The sequence below is a fragment of the Giraffa tippelskirchi genome, chromosome 2 (assembly GCF_054371585.1).
Source record: "Giraffa tippelskirchi isolate mGirTip1 chromosome 2, T2T-mGirTip1v1.2.pri, whole genome shotgun sequence".
In the NCBI taxonomy this organism is placed as follows: domain Eukaryota; kingdom Metazoa; phylum Chordata; class Mammalia; order Artiodactyla; family Giraffidae; genus Giraffa; species Giraffa tippelskirchi.
In genome coordinates this window covers 149,074,206-149,094,971 of record NC_137276.1, presented here as the reverse complement: position 1 = coordinate 149,094,971, position 20,766 = coordinate 149,074,206, and the positions used below count along the sequence as shown (strand labels likewise).

The following is a 20,766-nucleotide window of genomic DNA, read 5'->3' as shown; positions in this document are numbered from 1 at the left end:
ACTTTCTCAGCACCACTTGCTGAGGAGACTGTCTTTTCTCCGTTGTGTATTCTTAACTACTTTGTCATAAATTAATTGACTATAGGTGTGTAGGTTTATTTCTGGACCTTTATTCTGTTTTACTGATTGATATATCTGTTTCTTTGCCAATACCATGCTGCTTTGATTACTGTAGCTTTGTAATATTGTCTGAAATCTAGACGTGTTATGCCACCAGCTTTGTTCTTTTTCCTGAGGATTTCATTTGGCAATTCATGGTCTTTCAAAGCTCCTTATAAATATTAGTATAATTTGTTCCAGTTCTGTGAAAATTGTTAGGGTAGAAGACCTAAATAGACATTTCTCCAAAGAAGATATAGGCAGATAGCGGCTGATAGGCACATGAAAAGATGCTCAACAGCACTTATTACTAGAGAAACGCAAATCAAAGCCACAGTGAGGTACCACCTCACACAGGTCAGAATGGCTATCATCAGAAAGTCTACAAATAATAAATGCTGGAGAGCATTTGGAGAAAAGGAAACCCTTTTGCACTATAGATGGGAATGTAAATTGTTGCAGTCACTATGGAAAACAGTAAGGAGATGCCTTAAAAAAATACAGAGCTACAATATGATCTAGTAGTCTCACTCCTGAGCATATAATTAAAAAAGATGAAAACTCTAATTCCAAAAGATACATGTACCCCAATGTTTATAGCAGCAGTATTTACAATAGTAAGACATGGGTGCAACCCAAGTGCCCATCAACAGACAACTGGTTTCAGAAGATATGGCATGTATATAGGAATATTACTCAACCATAAAAACAATGAAATATTGCCATTTGCAGCAACATAGGTGGATCTAAAGGATATCATAACTAAGTGAAGTAAGTCAGACAGAGAAAGACAAATATCATATGATATAACCTATTCATGTCATCCAAAAGATAATACAAATAACTCTGTATACAAACAGAAACAGACTAACAGACAGAACACAGACATAGAAAATAAACTTATGGTTACCAAAGGGACGAGGGGAGAGATAAATTAGGAGTATGAGATTAACAGATACAAACTACTATACATAAAATAGCTAAAAAGCAAGTATTTACTAGATAGCACAGGGGACTACAATATTTTATACTAACCTATGATGGAAAATAGTCTGAAAAATATATATAACTGAATCACTTTGCTGTATACCTGAAACTAACACAATATTGCAAATCAAATATACTTCAATGAAAAAAAGAAAGATCAGTTTCCTTGGTACAAGTGTATGCTTTTGTTAATTTTGTTGTGAACTTAAGTTTTTCTTTGTCAGCATCTATGTGTCAGCATTTATAATGTATTTAAATAACTGTAAGACTACTACTGCAGTCTTTTAAATTTGTTAAAAGATATAGCAAAACTAAAAATTTTAAGGAATTAAATGATTAAATTAAAGTTCTTTTGGGAAAAGCAAATTGTCAGAGATAGCTGTTTTTGTTTCAGAATCTAGGTATGTTTGATAATGACGACCTTCATAAATACTTTGTACTTACCATTTTGGAAACAGTAAAGTGTATCTCTGGAGGCTGACTGCCCTGCTTTGATCCTTGGCTCTACCACTTTCTAGCTATATGACCTAGGACAATTTCCTCAATAAAAGCTATCATTTTTGAAACACTTACTATAAGCCAAGCACCATGATAAGCATCATATGTGGATATTACATTGAATCTTCAATGAAATTGTTATTATCCATTTTAGGGAAACCCAGAAAAGCTAAGTAATTTTTCCTAAGATCACACACCCAGCAGTTTCCACATCAATGAAATACATGATATTAATAGGATATAGATCAAAGTGTTGTTGAAATGATTACATGAGACAAAGCATATAAAGAATTTTTAGCAAACTGACACATATGAAATATTCTGTAAATATTTTGTTATTATAATTATTGTTTTCACTGTTGCTGGGTAAGCATAATTGTCTACATTATTAAGATCAAGAAACTTCAACTGGCCTTAAAAAACCAGACCCAATCAAACATATATCAGAAAGAATGAATAACATATGGTGGCTCAGATGGTGAAGAGCCCGCCTGGAGTGCAGAAGACCTCGATTGGATCCCTCGGTCGGGAAGATCCTCTGGAGAAGGGAATGGAAACCCATTCTAGTATCCTTGCCTCAAGAATTCCATGAACAAAGGAGCCTGAAGGGCTACAGTCCATGGGGTCACATAGAGTTGGACATAACTGAGCAACTACCACATAGACACACATAACACTCTAGAGACCAATTAGATTACTCAGATAAAAAGTTCAGAAGCTTTTTTTTTTTGCATGAAGAACTAAAATGCTCCTCACTTGAGTCCTTGCAACTGACACAGGAGAATGTCATAGAGAAAAAGTTACTGTTAGGTTCTGATGGAAGACAGCTATGGGCAGTTGATGTACACTGTTGAAGGGCTACATTTGGGAAAGCGATATCCCTATCTATGAGTCATTGCTGTTCTAGAATTATTCCATTTAAAGGATCAATATTTAAAGGCGTGAGATATAGGAAGTCTTTATGTATATGTGTGTGTGTGTGTCTGTGTGTGTATTTGTCACTCAGTCATGCCTGACTCTCTCTGACTCCAAGGTCACAGTCCTGCCAAGCTCCTCTGGCCATGGAATTCTCCAGGCAAGAATACTGGGATGGGTTGCCATTCCCTTCTCCAGGGCATCCTCCTGACCCAGGGATGGAAGCTGGGTCTTCTGCATGGTAGGCAGATCCTTTACTGTCTGAGCCACCAGGGAAGCCCCGGGAAGTGTTTATCAGTTCAGTTCAGTCGCTCAGTCGTGTCCGACTCTTTGCGACCCCATGAATTGCAGCATGCCACGCCTCTCTGTCCATCACCAACTCACGGAGTCTACCCAAACCCATGTCCATCAAGTCGGTGATGCCATCCAACCATCTCATCCTCTGTCGTCCCCTTCTCCTCCCACCCCCAATCCTACCCAGCATTAGGGTCTTTTCCAATGAGTCAACCCTTTGCATGAGATGGCCAAAGTATTGGAGTTTCAGCTTCAACATCAGACCTTCCAATGAACACCCAGGATTGATCTCTTTTAGGATGGATTGATTGGATCTCCTTGCAGTCCAAGGGACTCTCAAGAGTCTTCTCCAACACCACAGTTCAAAAACATCAATTCTTCGGCGGTCAGCTTTCTTCACCGTCCAACTCTCACATCCATACATGACCACTGGAAAAACCATAGCCTTGACTAGATGGACTTTTGTTGGCAAAGTAATGTCTCTGCTTTTAAATATGCTATCTAGGTTGGTCATAACCTTCCTTCCAAGGAGTAAGCGTCTTTTAATTTCATGGCTGCAGTCACCATCAGCAGTGATTCTGGAGCCCAAAAAAATAAAGTCTGACACTGTTTCCACTGTTTCCTCATCTATTTCCCATGAAGTGATGGGACCAGATGCCATGATCTTAGTTTTCTGAACGTTGAGCTTTAAGCCAACTTTTTCACTCTCCTCTTTTACTTTCATCAAGAGGCTCTTTAGTTCTTCTTCACTTTCTGCCATAAGGGTGGTGTCATCCGCATATCTGAGGTTATTGATATTTCTCCCGGCAGTCTTGATTCCAGCTTGTGTTTCTTCCAGCCCAGCGTTTCTCATGATGTACTCTGCATATAAGTTAAATAAGCAGGGTGACAATATACAGCCTTGACGTACTCCTTTTCCTATTTGGAACCAGTCTGTTGTTCCATGACCAGTTCTAACTGTTGCTTCCTGACCTGCATACAGGTTTCTCAAGAGACAGGTCAGATGATCTGGTATTCCCATCTCTTTCAGAATTTTCCACAGTTTATTGTGATCCACACAGTCAAAGGCTTTGGTATAGTCAATAAAGCAGAAATAGATGTTTTTCTGGAACTCTCTAGCTTTTTCGATGATCCAGTGGATATTGGCAATTTGACCTCTGGTTCCTCTGCCTTTTCTAAAACCAGCTTGAACATCTGGAAGTTCACGGTTCACGTATTGCTGAAGCCTGGCTTGGAGAATTTTGAGCATTACTTTACTAGCATGTGAGATGAGTGCAATTGTGTGGTAGTTTGAGCATTCTTTGGCATTGCCTTTCTTTGAGATTGGAACGAAAACTGACCTCTTCCATTCCTGTGGCCACTGCTGAGTTTTCCAAATTTGCTGGCATATTGAGTGCAGCACTTTCACAGCATCACCTTTGAGGATTTGAAATAGCTCAACTGGAATTCCATCACCTCCACTAGCTTTGTTCGTAGTGATGCTTTCTAAGGCCCACTTGACTTCACATTCCAGGATGTCTGGCTCTAGGTGAGTGATCACACCATCGTGATTATCTGGGTCATGAAGATCTTTTTTGTACAGTTCGTCTGTGTATTCTTACCACCTCTTCTTAATATCTTCTGCTTCTGTTAGGTCCATACCATTTCTGTCCTTTATCGAAGTGTTTATAGTATGCCTCAATATTTGATGTGCTAGCAAGTTAGAGATTAGTGAGTTATTTGAAAGATAAAGGAAAAGAGTAGTGACCTCTAGATTGTAGTTTACCATAGCAGATCCTGGTTATGTAGAGTAATAGAACACAAGTCAAATAAGTTTGGCTAGTCAGTGAAGTAATGTAGAAATATGTGAGTCACTGCTGGGAATTAAAAACCCCATTAGGCGTGGTGATGGGAGCTGGCTTCAGAAGCTAAAGAGTCCTCTGAGGCTGCAGAAGAGAAAAGCAAGAGGGTAAGAAAGAGATGGAAAGGGCTATCAAAGACAAATTGTGTTTAGTTCACTCCAGCCCCAGTGTTAACACTATCCATAAAAGAACAATGATTCCATTTACCAGTCCCTGTTGGTTAATTGATACAAGTACTTTAAGTGTCAGGCATTGTGAAACTGATGGGAATTTTGGACCAGGTGGGAGAGGACTAGGATCACTGTAGGCCAATGAATGAGCTGCTTTGAAGCTTGCAGTGCCATTTAAATTTCATTCTGTAATAATTGCCTAGTCATTTAACCTCTGGGCCTCAGTTATTTCATCTGTAAAATGAACGTCTTGAACTATATGACCTCTGGGGAACTTTGCAGCATTAAAATGTTATGATTCTCTTTTGAAGGAAAATGCGTGATCCTCTTTGGTAATAAAGAATTAAAAAAGGAAGCTCACATCTCACAAGGGTGCATGCAAATGGATAAATGCAAACCCCAAATCATGCATGAATATATATATATATATATATATATTATTATGAGGATTATCATGAAACATACTAATAAAACTAGAGTATCATAAACTTGAAGAGATATCTAACTTATAAAATATTTCTGTCTTTGCAGCATGAAATAGCTTAATAACATAGATACTTTTACAAGAAGAATCTTCTGGCCAAAGGTGAAGGGATGTAGCAATTCATGTAAGTGAAGTTCAAACTTTATTTACTCAAAAGTAATAACATCATTTGCTCTGTATCTTAAGGCTGTAACAAATTATTCCCTAGTTTCTTTCCCATAGTTTGAAATTGCCTTTATCCCAAGGATTTTTCATTTTGATAAAAAGTTATCTCAGAAAAATTAAAGCCAAGATTCCCTAAACTGACCCTTAGCAAATACTTTAATTTTTCAAATTATTTAGCCACTGCCAATAATAATTTTGATAACTTCTTTTTCAAGAAGCTTTATAAATTTAAAGCTTTATGTATAGCTCGCAGACCTGTTCCTCTTGAGGTATGGGATCTAAGGCAGTGTGACTCCATTCTTTCTTATTAGTAGAAGTGACAAGACTTACTGGAAACTGAAACAATGGGGTCAAGTGGTGAATGAAGAAAAAGGAAAAAAGCAAGGCTTGGAAATTCTCAACCCAAACTAACTAAAACATTCATGATGTCCTATAAAGAGATGGCTGCAGTTGAGGTATCCAAGTAACATAATGCTATTTAAGAGAAACTGCTAGTGATCATAAAAAGTTACTAGCCAAGACAGGAAAGCCAAGGAAGAGAAGGGGAGATTAAGAAATGAGGTCTTCCTCTTGTCTTGTGCAAATGGAAAGTCTCAGTGCCTTTCTATATGATTTGTGTAAGCTGCTTATTGGTTATTAGTGGAATATATGAAAAGTAAGTAGATCAATTTCCAAGGAACAGTTTGAAATTTTTGGTTGTTTCTGCAGACCCAGTAATAAAGACACTGACGACTAACCAAAAGTTTATCATTTCTTATGCTTTAAAATAAATTTTCATTTATTCATAATTATTTTTATGTTAATAAGCACATAATTTGAGTATCCTTTATATTACAATCACTGGATTAAATACAAGAAAGGAAAAACACAGTTTTTGTCCTTAAGGAGTTTGAAATCTATTTGGAAATAATGTATGATTTTGTTTTGATTAATTCCCCATAATTGCTCTAATAAACTAACTTGTAAGAGACATTGAAATATCAAGTAAAAAAGTTTCCTCTAAAATTCTTAAGGAGGGAGGTTAATATATAATAGTATTTCGTTTATGTAAAAACTGACCAAAAGATAATGCAGTCAGTTTTATTAGGATATTAGAGCCGTATTTATTCATCTTCAATATGTTGTAATTTTATTCAGGACCTTTTTATTCTGCTAGATATTTTGATCCTAAAATTCACATGACCCAAGGGAAAACGTCCTGTAATGTATCATCTGTTCCACTCAGTAGTTAGACTGCCTAAGTTCCAACAGCTAGAATTTATGCCTCTTTGCATGATCTCCCTTTATCTCCACGGAGCTCTTACGACTCGTTCTTACTCCCCCATTGTTGTTAGGGGAAAACTCCTAGCATCTGGTAGCTGGGACTCTACATAAGTTAGATATGGATGCCTTTTATCTATTTGTTGTTTAAGGTAGATATTCCAGTTTTTAGTTCAGTCTGAGTATGTAAAGCATGATGGTGGAGGGCATATATTTTTCAGGCAAATGAGAGTGCTGGTAAAAGTGAATAAAGTGGTATTAAACTAGGAACTAAATCCTTTGACAAAGATCCTAAATTTGTTTCTTGCTTCCCTGGTGGTTCAGATGGTAAAGAATCCACCTGCAATGCAGGAAATCTGGGTTTGATCCCTGGGTTGGGAAGATTCCCTGAAGGAGGGCATGACAACCCACTCCAGTATTCTTGCATGGAGAAGCCGCATGGACAGAGGAGCCTGGTGGACTGCAAGTCCATGGGGTCACAAAGAGTCGGACGTGACTGAGTGACTAAGCACAAACAGCACAAATTTGTTTCTACTGGAGAGGAGAAAAGTCTAGGGAAAAATAAATAGCTGTCTTTAAATACCTGAATGTGAGGTATTAAATACCTACATGTGAGGACAAAAAATTACGGTGGCTCATGTAATTGCAGTAACTTCTAGGGAGTGGAAAGTAGTGGGAGCAGCGTTTACCTCAATCTCAGAAGAAGATAGATGTTCCCTACCTCCATTGAAGCAGAAGCTAAATGATTACCTGTGGTTTTGTAGAGGTGAAGTAAAAAGGATTAGAGAAGGTGGGTCTTGTTTGGGACTAGAGATAGGGATAGTGAATGGGTTTAATTCCTGTGCCAACTGTGATCAACTGGTAAGGGCTGGCTGGAGCTCTGTGGTCTTCTGACACTGTTGCAGCTCATGAGGAAGAAATGCTATGATTGATTAGAATAGATATGCATGCCTTGCATTTTCTTTCTCTGGGATGATCCTTCATTATTCTCTCCACTCCTTAGATTCTATGATGCTAGGTCATCCCAGATGGTCTACTACCAGCCCAGCATACCTACTCAGCTCTCCAGATTCTATAGGCAACTTTGGATCCACATTACTTTCTATTCTCTACCACTTATATTTTGTAACCCTTGAGTGGGTAAATGTGTAATTGGATTGACCTGATTTGATTGAAGATTATAGGACTTTCACTTCCTGTTGTGATAAAAACAAAGAGGCATAGTGACATACTGGAAATATAATTTGGCTTCCACTCTTACTGTTTCACTGAGATAGCATCTACCAGTGATACCATGAATGGTGCTTCTGTTACAAAAGCCAATGGATGTTCCCCAGTTTCATGGAACATTTTTGTCTCTTGGCTCTTACCATGCAATTTCGTCTTGTTTGTCTCCTTCCTCACTGAATGCTTCTTCTCAGTAGCTTTACCTTGATCGAAGGACCAGTATAGTGCTTCCCTGGTGGCTCGGTGGTAAAGAATCCTCCTGCCAATGCAGAAGATGAAGGTTCTATCCCTGGATGGGAAGATGCTCTGAAGGAAATGGCAATCTACTCCAGTATTTTTGCCTGGAAATTTCATGGACAAAGGAGGCTGATGGGCTACAGTCCTTGGGGTGCAAAGAGATACAACTTAGCGATGGAACAACAACAAAGGATCAGAGTAAAAGCCTCTTGAGGAGATGATTAGAATATATCTATTCCTCTCACCTTCCTGTTCCTATAGGTTTAAATTCTTTTCTAATATCAATATCTCCAAACTCTCTAAACATAGTCAGGAGCTTTAATTTTGACTCTCCATATAACTGCTGCTGCTGCTGCTGCTGCTAAGTCACTTCAGTCGTGTCCGACTCTATGCGACCTCATAGATGGCAGCCCACCAGGCTCTGCCGTCCCTGGGATTCTCCAGGCAAGAACACTGGAGTGGGTTGCCATTTCCTTCTCCATATAACTACTTTCTTGTAATTACCTTTTGGATGGCTCACAGGCATCTCAAACTTACCATTCAATACAGACTCTTGATCCACTTCCCTAATCTGTTTTTCTCACCTCTTTGCCATTTCATGACATATTATGCTGCATGTATGCTCAATCGTATCTGACTCTGCAACTCTGTGGACTGTAGCCCTGCAGACTCCTTTGTCCAGGCAAGATTACTGGAGTGGGTTGCCATTTTCTCCCCTAGGGCATGTTCCCAACTCAGGGATTGAACCTGCCACTCCTGCATTGCAGGTGGATTCTTTACCACTGTGCCACCTTATAATTAGCCAGTCCAGAAAATCTCAGGATTATTCTTGATTCTTCCCCTTTAACCAAATCATATCCCTTCATCCAATCATTGTAAATATTTCCAAACTATGTTTTAAGTGTGTCACTTCTTTCCATCACCACTGCTACCACCCTATACCAGTGTTTCCCACTTGGTCCGTTGCAGCAAGCTCCCAAATACTTGTCCTGCTGAAATTAAGTGTTCACATAGTAAAAAACAGTAACAGCAATTGTTCAGTCATTCAACATTAATTCAGCATATGACTCACTACATGGAAAGCTTATCATAGGTTAGACTGTGAAAGCCTGAGGGATCATCAGGGAACAAAAAAAAAAAGTTTCTGCCTTTGAGGAGCTTATGTTCTAGTGGGAGAAGATACACAGTAAACAATAAACATAAAAATAAGTAAATTATACAATAATTAGATGATGTAAATAATGTGAAAAGTAGAAATTAAGAAAAGTAAGGGGACAGGGGGTTCTTGGAAAATTATGTTCCAGATTATAGTATATAGAGAAGAAAGAAAGAAAGAAAGTTTAGTTGCTCAGTCATGTCCAACTCTTTGCGACCCCATGGACTGTAGCCTACCAGGCTCCTCTGTCCATGGGATTTTCCAGGCAAGAGTATTGGAGTGGGTTGGCATTTCCTTCTCCAGAGGATCTTCCCGACCCAGGGATCGAACCCGGGTCTCCACTTTGGAGGCAGATGCTTTACCGTCTGAGCCACCAGGGAAGTATATAAAAGGAGGTCAAAGTAGGTCTCATTGAAAAGTTGATTTTTTCAGGATAGACTTAGCCAAAGGAATATCAGGGAGAAGAATGTTTCAGAAAAAAGGAACATCTAGAGTAAGTGTTCTTCAAATGAGAATGTATCTGATTGTGTTTTTGAGGCAGCAAGAAAACCTGTGTGGCTGTAGCAGGGTAAGTGAATGAGGAGGAGTGTAGAGGGAGAGGAAGTCAGTGTAAACATGTGAGAAGATTTAGAGCCTTGTGGGACATTATAAGAACTTTGGCTTTTACTCTGAGTGAAAAGAGGAACCACTGGACAGTTTTGAGCAAAATGGTGACAAAATCCATTTTAAAAGGATCATTTGGACAGAATAAGAGACAGATGCATAGAACAGTCTTATGGACTCTGAGGGAGAAGGTGAGGGTGGGACGTTCTGGGAGGATAGCATTGAAACATGTATATTATCATATGTGAAACAGAACACCATTCCAGGTTCAATGCATGAGACAAATGCTCAGGGCTGAGGCAATGGGATGACCCAGAGGGATGGGATGGGGAGGGAGGTGGGAGGGGTGTTCAGGATGGGAAACACATGTAAACCCATGGCTGATTCATGTCAATGTATGGCAAAAACCACTACAATAATGTAAAGTAATTAGCCCTCAACTAAAATAAATAAATTTATTTAAAAAAAAAGGATCATTTGACTACTATTTAATAAATACTGCAGGTGAGAGTACAATGGAGAGATCAGTTAGGAGGCTATTGCAGTAATCTAGATGAGACATGATGGCAATTTAAACTAATGTGGTAGTTGAAGAGGTAGTGCAAAGTGGTTAGATTTTGAATATATTTTGAAGGTAAATCCAGCAAAAGCTCCTGATGAATTCGATGTAGGATACAGGAGAGAGGTGTTAAGGATGACTACAAGATTTTATGACTGAGAAACTGATAAAAATGGAGTTGTATCATCAAATGAGACTTCATAGTGGAGATGTTACGTAAGCAACTTCAGGCCTGAAGTTCTGGAATAGCACTGAGCTGGAAGCTGTCAGCATATATGCTGGTGCTGCTGTTTAGTCATTAAGTCTTGTCCAACTCTTTTGTGACCCCATGGACTGTAGCCCACCTGGCCCCTCTGTCCATGGGATTTCCCAGGCAAGAATACTGGTGTGGGTTCCCATTTCCTTCTCCAGAGGGTCTTCGCAACCCAGGGATCGAACCTGTGTCTCCTGCCTTAGCAAGTGGATTCTTTACCATCTGAGCCGCCTAGAAAGCCAGTCAGAATATATAGATGGCATTTAAAGCCAGGAGTCTGGGTGATCTCATCGAGGGAGTGAATGTAAAACAAGGGAAGGATCAATAATAGAACCCTGGGGGTATTCCAACATAAAGAGGCCAGAGAAAAGAGGGAACTCTGAAAAAGAGACTAAGAAGCAAAAATCAGTGAAGGTGGAGGACAAGCAAACCATGGTTGAGTTTTAAAAGCCAAGTGAAGAAAGGGCCTCAGCCAGGAGTAAGATATCAGCTGATAGGTTGAATAAGATGAGAACTGGGTTTAGCAGTAGATTTAAGGAATTAAAGGAACCTTGACAGAGCAGTTTTGTTTGAGGGCTCAGAGAAAAGACTGGTGTGGGTTTGGGAGAGAAAAGAACATCTTCTAAGAAGTATTCTTGTCAAAATTAATAAGAATCAGATCTGGCTTCTGGACCTGCTACATTTTAGGAAATGCATGTAAGAGAGGAACAATATGGGCAGAATTCAGACTCTGGGAAATTATACAGAATAAAGGGACTGGTTTCTTCAATAAATACATTGTCATTGGATGGAAGGGAAGAAGGAGGAGGGGAATAGAAAGTGGAATCATATAGATTAAAACAGATTTAAGAACATGGTGACCACACATTTCAGTTTGCCTGTGATCATCCTGATTTATGCTTATTTTCTGGCATAATTATTATTAGTGATCCTTTTCACTCACAAATATGTTGCAGTTTGGACAATTAAATACAAAGTGATCCTATTTAGGATACATAATAAGCAAGTGAAAACATATACTTCATTTTAATCAAGCAACCCACTGTAAAAGAAATATTTTTGAGGTAATTTGGAAAATTGAAACACTGATGATCTATTTGATCATATTAGAGTACTGCAGTTAATATTTTGAGGTGAAATTATGTTGTGATTATGGTGGCTCAGTGGTAAAGAATCCTTCTGCCAATGCAGGAGATGAAGGCTCTATCCCTGAGTTGAGAAGATCCCTTGAAGTAGGAAATGGCAACCCACTCCAGTATTCTTGCCTGGGAAGTCCCATGGATAGAGGAGCCTGGTGAGCTACAATCCACATGCTTGCAAAAGAATCAGACACAACTTAGTGACTAAACAACAACAAATGTTTTTTAAAAGAAGCCTTATTTTTAGATATTTACAGATGAAACCTATGACACAGAAGATTAGGTTTAGGGTTAGGGTTGTATGGTTGGGAAGTGGTTAGCAGCATAGATGAAACTAAAATTATAATGAAGTTTATAACTGTTGAAATTGAGTAATGAATCTATGGGGATTCATTATGCTATTGTTCTTTGATTTTGTTTGACATCTTTTATAATGAGAAGTTTAAAAAAGAAATATATAAGGAGAATGGGAAGATGGAATTAGAAATGATGACTAGACACTTTTGATGGAGTCCTTTTCTAAATCATAAACACAGTATCTCTTTCCTTTTATTTAGCTCTTCTTTAATTTCTCTCAGCAATGTTCGTGGTTTCAGTCTAAACATCTTGCATATATTCTGCAAGTATAATCCTTAAGTATATTTTATACTGTTGTGAATGGTGTTGAAGCAGTTTTAGGATTCACCTAACCGGTTTTCCGTTTCTCAGAGATCACTATCTCTAATTGTCTGATGACTCCTGCCTTGAAAACTATGGTTTCATATATTTTCTCCTATTTTGTTTCTGATAGAGGAGCAAATGTGATTTCTTTTACTTGTTGACTGAAAGTAGGAGCACTTGTCTAACATTAGATAGAATTTTTTCTTGTTTGGTTGCTGCTGCTGAAAACAGATTTGTTCCATCCCATTTTTCTTTTGTTTGGTTTTGTTGATTGCATTAGTTTGGGGGAGGGATATTTTGTGATTCATGTAGCCATCTTCATGTGTTTATTAAACATTTTACATTTTCTTTTCTATGATTCATGGTTATCATTCTTTTTTCCTACTTTTCAACTGACATCTAAAATAATTTATTACAAGTTTCTCTGAGGTGTAAAGTATCTACTCTACTGTACATAGGGACTTCCCTGGTGACTCAGTTGGTAAAGAATCTGCTTGCAGTGCAGGAGATGCGGGTTTGATCCCTGGGTCAGGAAGATCCCCTGGAGAAGGAAATGATGATCCACTCCAGTATACTTGCCTGGGAAATCCTATGGACAGAGGAGCCCTGTGGGCTATAGTCCATGGGGTCACAAGAATTGGACATGACTTAGTGACTAAACCACCACCACCACTACTATATATGTGCTTTATATGCCATATTTATATTCAACATGGTTCCCAGTTTATTGTTTGCATTTAATTTTGGTGATGTTATCTTTTGAAGTATAACAAACAGCCTTTTATTTACTGTAGCCAAATCTATATAGTCTTTTTTACAGTGTTCCTTCACAATCAGAGAATGATATTTACCTGTATTGTTCTATGTTTTTGTTGCTTGGCTGTTTTTAACACTTCTAGATTTTTAAGGGATGTATTTCTTTACATGGAGTATACATAAATTTATTTTTTTCCAAAGTGTTCTCTTGGTGCTATTTATAATGTATCCCTCCTTTTATGTATATTTATAGCACTACTTTTACCACAGCAAGAATTCTGTTATTGAGAATTCTGTCTATTCTTTTCCATTTATATATCCACTCCTATGCTATTTAATTCGGAGAAGGCGATGGCACCCCACTCCAGTACTCTTGCCTGGAAAATCCCATGGACGGAGGAGCCTGGTAGGCTGCAGTCCATGGGGTCGCGAAGAGTCCGCCACGACTGAGCGACTTCACTTTCACTCTTCACTTTCATGCATTGGCAAAGGAAATGGCAACCCACTCCACTATTCTTGCCTGGAGAATCCCAGGAACAGGGGTGCCTGGTGGGCTGCCCTCTATGGGGCCGCACAGAGTCGGACACAACTGAAGCGGCTTAGCAGCAGCATGATATTTAATTAATATATCATATTTTATATTTTGTAGTGTAAGAACCCCTTTTTAACTTTTCATATGAATTAAAATTTTTATTATGTAAAATTAATGTATGCTCATCACATAAGAAATTAAATAATGAATACTAGTACAAAGAACACAAAGCATCCATGACCCAATCTAAATTAGCAACTCAGTTTATAGTCTTCCAGATCTTCTGTTATTTATATACTTGGAAACTTTTTATAAAATAAGGTCATACATTATTTCATAATTTACTTATATTTTCATATCAGTAACATACTTTAATATTTTTAATTGTTGAAGAATATTTCATTGCATGGATAAATGATGATTTAAGCAACCTCCTGTCCCCTCTTGGTAAATAATTTGTTGAAGAAGGACGTGCATATAAATAAGTTTAGAAATAATACATGTATAGCTTATGGTTTCACAAAATGATTGTACTCATGTAACTAGTCCCCAGATCAAGAAGCAAAACATTATCAACATTCCAAAAGTGTTCTTATAAATCCACCCTGTGTGCAAATAACTACCTTACTCTCCAGGGCAGTAACTGTTCTGACACTATAGGTTAGTTTTGCCTATTTTAGAAATTTATATAAATGAAATCATATAATATGTACTTATTTGTATCTGGCTTCTCCCTTAACATTGTGAGATTTATCCAGTTTGTTGTGTGTAGTTCTGTAATAGTCCATTCATTCTCAGTATGCTCTAGATTTTATTGTCATTGTAAGTATATGTTTATCTGTATAAGAAACTATTTTCCAAAATGACATTGTATCAATATTTTGTATTGTATAGTATTTTGTATTGTATAGTATTTTGCATTCCTGCTTTCAATGAATGAGAGATTCCTAGTGATCAGCATCCTCATCAGCAGTTAATATTTTTTGGTCTCTTTGGTTTTGTTTTGAAATTGAAACAATACTTATAAGTGCATGTTGGTATTTCGTTGTTATTTTAACTTGTATTTCCCTAACCAATAATGTTGAGCATCTTTTCATATATTCATTTGCCATCCATATTTCTTCTCTGATGAAGTGACTGTACAGTTCTTTTACCCCTTATTTCTTCTTATGTTGTTTTCTTATTATTTAGTTGAGTTCTTTAACTGACCTGGAGATATCTTGATCAGATATGTGATCTGTAAATATTTTCTTCTGGCCTGTGGCTTTTTTCATTCTCTTCATGATGTCTTTCACAGAGAAAAAGTCTTTAATTTGGGTAGAGTACAACTTGTTAATTTTTTTCTTTGCAGAGTATGCTTTTAGTGTTGTGTCCAGAAACTCGCCATGTAACCTAAGGCCACAGAGATTTTCTCTTGTGTTTTCTTTTATAACTTTTATAGCTTTATTCTTACATTTGGAACTATGAATCAAAGAACATGCATATTTTAATGTGCAATGAGATGTACTGAAAAATGCTTTCTGAATGATTTTACTCACCTATACTCCCACTAGCCATGTATGACAGTTTCCACATCTACCACCACACTGAATGTTATCCTTTGTCTTTAAATTTTTGTATCTTCACCTTACTGGTAGCTTGTTTAAATTTATTATTATTATTAGTGATTTTCAATACTTTTTCTTTATTGACTTTTATAGTTTTAAAACTATATTTTTTGTGTTCAGTTAATTTTTCCCTAGTAGAGCATTTATCTTTTATTTATCAGTGTAAGTACACATAAGAGAAACCAACTACTGTACCTTAATCAAATGAAAGTATTTTTCCTCACATGGCAAGTTCAGCAATGGTATTTCAGGATTGGTGTAGGCACACAAGGAATTAGACTTCTGTCTTGATACTTCACTCACACTGGCATGTGACTTTTATTTTCTCATGGTCAAAAAATAGTTTTTTTACTTCTAAGCATTGGACACGACTGAGCGACTGGACTGAACTGAACTGAAGCATCAGATTCATATTTCAGGAGGGAAGAGGGGAAGAATGGATAGCAAAATTATCCATTCTGAGACTCTTCTTTTTGATAAGGAAAGCATATTTTTCCTAGGAACCCCATCCAGGAAATTTTGCTTAAATTTCATTGGCCAGACTTGGTTAATGGCCACCTCTGTCAGAGTAAAGAAAATAGCTGTACACATTGTTGCCCCAAACACAGCATGGGTTCTTGAAGCAAAGAAGCATAAAATAGATATAGACTAGGCATTACTAGGAGAAGGCAATGGCAACCCACTCCAGTACTCTTGCCTGGAAAATCCCATGGACGGAGGAGCCTGGTAGGCTGCAGTCCATGGGATTGCAAAGAGTCGGACACGACTGAGCGACTTCACTTTCACTTATCACTTTTATGCATTGAAGAAGGAAATGGCAACCCACTCCAGTGTTCTTGCCTGGAGAATCCCAGGGACGGGGGGGCCTGGTGGGCTCCTGTCTATGGGGTCACACAGAGTCGGGCATGACTGAAGAGACTTAGCAATAGCAGCAGCAGCAGGCATTACCAAAGTCTTCCATATAGATATGTTGCTCTTAGTCATAAGTGTTGACAATCTTTTTTTTGCCATTTACTGTTTGCCATTATATGTATATGTAATTTTGATATAGAAATTTTACATTTTTATCTTTTGTTTTTCACGATTGTGTTCAGAGGATCTTTTATAAGCCAAAATTTGCCCAATTTTAATTTTATATTCTTATTGACTTATTCGAGTTCTATCTTCACTATTGAGCTTGACAGAATTATATTAAACCAACTTATATTCAACTATACTAAACCTGAAGAATTGATATCTCCATATAATATCTATAATAGACAATAATATATAAATTTATAACATAGAAACAAGATATATTTAGCCCTCTTGTCCAAGTATGTTTTGCCATTTTCTTCATATAGAGCATATATATCATATGAAGGTTGCTCCTAGATATTGTATATTATATGGTTTTGTTTTTGCTTTACTATTATGTGAAGAAGCTTGTTTTTATTATATTTTCTAACTGAATATTGCTGATTTGTTTTTTTTATCATTTTTTAAATTTTTTTTTGTTTTTTAACTTTACAACATTGTATTTGTTCTGCCATACAACATCTATTATATAGTTGGAGAAGGAAATGGCAACCCACTCCAGTACTCTTGCCTGGAGAATCCCATGAACAGAGGAGCCTGGCAGGCTACTGTCAATGGGGTAGCAAAGTCGGACATGACTTAGCAACTAAACCAACCATATTATATAGTATATGTATACATGTATATATATGCATGCAAATATGTATGTTTATATAGAGCTATTCACAGCTACGTTTCAAAACTGAATAATTATACATTTTTTGATGATTTCCTGTAATTTCTGGATGTATAATTGTATTTTATTCCATGAATTAAACTCTTAGTGTTTTATTTCAATTTCTTTTTAAAATTAATATATTTATTTTAATTGGAGGCTAATTACTTTACAATATTGTGGTGGTTTTTGCCATACATCGACATGAATCAGCCACAGGTGTACATGTGTCCCCCCATCCTGAACCCACCTCTCTCCCCACCCCTTCCCTCTGGGCTGTTCCAGAGCACCAGTTTTGAGTGCCCTGCTTCATTCATTGAACTTGCACTGGTCATCTATTTTACATATGGTAATATGCATGTTTCAATGCTATTCTCTCAAATCATCCCACCCTCACCTTTTCCCACATAGTCCAGATGTCTTTTCTTTACATTTGTGTCTCTTTTGCTGTCTCTCATATAGGGTCATTGTTACCATCTTTCTAAATTCCATATATATACATTAATATACTTATTGAAATTTCTGTTTCTGACTTACTTCACTCTGTATAATAGGCTCCAGTTCCATCCACCTCATTAGAACTGACTCAAACTCATTGTTTTTTATAGCTGAGTAATATTCCATTGTGTATATGTACCACAGCTTTCTTATCCATTCATCTGCCAGTGGACATCTAGGTTGCTTCCATGTCCTGGATATTGTAAACAGTGCTGTGATAAACATTGGAGTACACATGTCTCTTTCAATTCTGGTTTCCTCAGTGTGTATATGCAGCAGTGGGATTGCTAACAGTTCTATTTCCAGTTTTTTAAGGAACCTCCACACTGTTCTCCATAGGGGCTGTACTAGTTTGCATTCCCACCAACAGTGTAAGAGGGTTCCCTTTTCTCCACACCCTCTCCAGCATATATTGTTTGTAAACTTTTTGATGGCAGCCATTCTGACTGGCGTGAGATGGTCCCTCATTGTGGTTTTCATTTGCATTCTCTGACAATGAGTGATGTTGAGCACCTTTTCATGTGATTGTTAGCCATCTGTATGTCTTCTTTGGAGAAATGTCTGTTTAGTTCTTTGGCCCACTTTTTGATTGGATCGTTTATTTTTCTGGTATTGAGATGCATGAGCTGCTTGTATATTTTGAAGATTAATTCTTTGTCAGTTGCTTCGTTTGCTATTATTTTTCTCCCATTCTGAAGGCTGCCTTTTCACCTTGCTTATAGTTTCCTTTGCTGTACAAAAGCTATTAAGTTTAATTAGGTTCCATTTGCTTATTTTTGTTTTTATTTCCATTACTCTGGGAAGTGGATCATAGAGAATCTTGCTGTGATTTATGTCAGAGAGTGTTCTGCTGATGTTTTCCTCCAAGAGTTTTATAGTTTCTGGTCTTACACAGAAGTTTTATAGTTTCTGGTTTAGATCTTTAATCCATTTTGAGTTTATTTTTATGTATGGTGTTAGAAAGTGTTCTAGTTTCATTCTTTTACAGGTGGTTGACCAGTTTTCCCAACACCACTTGTTAAAGAGATAGTCTTTTCTCCATGGTATATTTTTACCTCCTTTGTCAAAGATAAGGTGTCCATAGGTCTGTGGATTTATCTCTGGGCTTTCTATTTTATTCCATTGATCTATATTTCTGTCTTTGTGCCAGTACCATACTGTCTTGATGACTGTGGCTTTGTACTATAGTCTGAAGTCAGGAAGGTTGATTCCTCCAGTTCCATTCTTCTTTCTCAAGATTGCTTTGGCTATTCAAGGTTTTTTGTGTTTCCATACAAATTACAAAATTATTTGTTCTAGTTCTCTGAAAAATACCATTGGTAGCTTGATAGGGATTGCATTGAATCTGTAGATTGCTTTGGGTAGTATACTCATTTTCACTATATTAATTCTTCCAATCCACGAACATGGTATATTTCTCAACCTATTTGTATCATCTTTGATTTCTTTCATCAGAGTTTTATAGTTTTCTATATATAGATCTTTTGTTTCTTTATGTAAGTTTATTCCTATTTTATTTATTCTTTTCATTCCAATGGTGAATGGGATTGTTTCCTTAATTTCTCTTTCTGTTTTTTCATTGTTAATGTATAGGAATGCAAGGGATTTCTGTGTATTAATTTTATATCCTGCAGCTTTACTATATTCATTGATTAACTCTAGTAATTTTCTGGTGATGTCTTTAGGATTTTCTATGTAGAGGATCATCTGCAAACAGTGAGAGTTTTACTTCTTCTTTTCCAATCTGGATTCCTTTTATTTCTTTTTCTTTTCTGATTGCTGTGGCTAAAACTTCCAAAACTGTTGAATACTAGTGATGAGAGTGGGCACCCTTTTCTTGTTCCTGATTTTAGAGAAAATGCTTTCAATTTTTTCACCATTGTGGATAATGTTTGCTGTTGGTTTGTTGTATATGGCTTTTATTATGTTGAGATATGTTTCTTCTATGCCTGCTTTCTGGAGAGTTTTTATCATAAATGGGTATTGAATTTTGTCAAATGCTTTCTCTGCATCTATTGAGATATTCATATGATTTTAATCTTTCAATTTGTTAATATAGTGTATCACATTGATTGATTTGCAAATATTGAAGAATCCTTGCATCCCTGAGATAAAGCCCATTTGGTCATCATGTATGATCTTTTTAATATGTTATTGTATTCTGTTTGCTAGAATTTTGTTGAGGATTTTTGCATCTGTGTTAATCAGTGATAATGGCCTGTAGTTTTCTTTTTTTTTTTTTGTGGTATCTTTTTCTGGTTTTGGTATTAGGATGATGGTGGCCTCATAGAATGAATTTGGGAGTTTACCTTCCTCTGCAATTTTCTGTAAGAGTTTGAGTAGGATAGGCATTAGCTCTTTTCTAAATTTTTGGTAGAATTCACCTGTGAAGCCATTTAGTCCTGAGTTTTTGTTTGTTGGAAGATTTTTGACTACAGTTTCAGTTTCCATGCTTGTGATGGGTCTGATAAAATTTTCTATTTCTCCCTGGTTCAGTTTTGGAATGTTATACTTTTTTAAGAATTTGTCCATTTCTTCCAAGTTGTCCATTTTATTGGTGTATAGTTGCTCATAGTATTCTCTTATGATCTTTTGTATTTCTGTGTTGTCTGTTGTGATTTCTCCATTTTTATTTCTAATTTTATTGATTTGATTCTTCTCCCTTTTTTTCTTGATGAGTTTGGCTAACGGTTTGTCTATTTTATTTATCTTCTCAAAGAACAAGATTTTAGTTTTGTTCATTTTTGCTACAGTCTCCTTCATTTCTTTTTCACTTATTTCTGCTATGATTTTTGTGATTTCTTTCCTCCTGCTAACTTTGGGGTTCTTATTTTCTTCTTTTTCTAGTTGCTTTAGGTGTAAAATTAGATTGTTTATTTGATGTTTCTCTTGTTTCTTGAGGTAGACTTGTACTGCTGTGAACCTCCCTCTTAGCACTGCTTTTACTGAATCCCATAGGTTTTGGGTTGTCATGTTTTCATTTTTATTTGTCTATGCATATTTTGATTTCTGTTTTGATTTCTTCTGTGATCTATTGGTTATTCAGAAGCATGTTGTTTAGGCTCCATATGTTTGTATTTTTAATAGTTTTTTT

General features: G+C 36.8%; 1 protein-coding gene across 18 annotated transcripts in view; it reads left to right on the top strand.

Annotated features, from left to right (window-relative positions):
* The window catches only part of PEX5L (peroxisomal biogenesis factor 5 like), an 817,344-nt gene that overhangs the window by 141,003 nt on the left and 655,575 nt on the right, over positions 1-20,766 (top strand). For all 18 annotated transcript variants that reach the window (XR_014077139.1, XR_014077138.1, XR_014077137.1 and 15 more), the window contains exon 3: positions 5,336-5,412. The gene's annotated coding sequence lies outside the window, so the exon portion shown is untranslated. The remainder of the gene's footprint in view (positions 1-5,335; positions 5,413-20,766) is intronic.